Source organism: Berghia stephanieae, chromosome 15 (assembly GCF_034508935.2).
Source record: "Berghia stephanieae isolate SIO BIC M18660-M18661 chromosome 15, UCSD_Bste_1.3, whole genome shotgun sequence".
Classification (NCBI taxonomy): domain Eukaryota; kingdom Metazoa; phylum Mollusca; class Gastropoda; order Nudibranchia; family Aeolidiidae; genus Berghia; species Berghia stephanieae.
In genome coordinates, this window is record NC_088374.1 from 1,630,417 (window position 1) to 1,631,971 (window position 1,555).

Sequence of the window (1,555 nt, forward strand, 5' to 3'; positions counted from 1 at the left end):
TATTATTATTATTATTATTATTATTATTATTATTATTATTATTATTATCTTCACTAACATCATTGTTATATGTGGAAATCTAAATATAAAACCCTTTGTACTTCAAGAAAGATTTGGTGCAAATGATTTCTCAATGAGATCAACAGATCCGTTTTCCATACTAGAGGCAGTGTTACTGATTCGATACACATTCTTGGTCATAGACAGCATGCAGTAGAACTATCTCAATCCATACATAACTCGTTTGTTAAATCTGTCGGTACATGCCACTTGTTTGCTTGCATTGGAGTTTATCTTTTGTCCCAACTTAGGCCTCCTCGTTGATATGATATCACAGAACGTATCAGTCTATGAGGTAAGCCGATGTAAAACACTTGAAGATTATAACTGTACAAGTGGTTTGTTATTGACATCAAAGATATCACCACAATAGGGAATGAGATAAGCGGAAGAGTAGCGTCCCTTGATTGGACGTCACCCATAGTCTGTGACGTCACCGGCGGAAACGTTATTAGAGAGAGAGAACGTCATGTTGGTTGTGCGCATGCGTCTCTCGTTCTCGCTCCTCTCTCTAATAACTTTTCCGCCGGTGACGTCACAGACTATGGATGACGTCCAATCAAGGGACGCTACTCTTCCGCTTATCGCATTCCCCATTGCACTTATCAGATAAAACCAACATGGCCGAGTCCTGACACAATCAACATGATGACGATGCTTTGAAGACATGTTAAGTCAGATCAGATGAGAAATGATTTTTATACTTAAAAATGAATTCTTATATAGGGTAATATCTACTAAATGTGCTCACAATATTATATGATGACGATCGACGCAATCAACAAAGTCATTAGATTTCGTGAGCTGAAATGTAATAGAAGGGGAAGGGGTGGGGGTAAGAGTGGGGAGGGGGTGTGCAATAACCCTGAAATAAAAGAACCTCGCTGGGGGGGGGGGGGTGGAGGGGGGGAGGTGGCTATTATTATAGTGCGGCTATGTGGTCTAGTGGTATGACACTCGCTTTCGGATCGGAAGGTCCTGGGTTCGAGCCTCGCTCGGCGCATAGTTGAGTCCTTGGAAAAGACTCTTTACTCACATTCTCTCACCGTACTCGGGTGTAAAATGAGTACCTGGCCGTTAACAGCGTTGTCTTTGTCCGAAAAATTGTAATATCGCCTAACAGGCGTCATGTCTCGTCCTACATGTTAAATGTTGCTGTTGACCAGGGACCCTTGTAAAGCGCATTGAGCACGTTAAGTGGATATTGCGCTATATAAATGCTCAATTTTTTTTTTTTTTTTTTATTTTTTTATTTTATTTATTTTTTTTTTTTTATAGTTGCATTCGTCTTATCTGTAAAAAAAAAATAAGAGTGCGAGAGATGCATATTCTGAAATTACGATGAAAAGTTTAGGAAAAGGAGCTGGAGGGGGGGGGGAAGGGGGGGGGGAGGGGGATCTACTTCGGAGAAAGATAGATCAAGGTGGGGATGGGGGGGGGATTGGTGAGAGATAATAAAGAAAAGGAAACAAATAAGAGGGGTGAAGAACGTTTG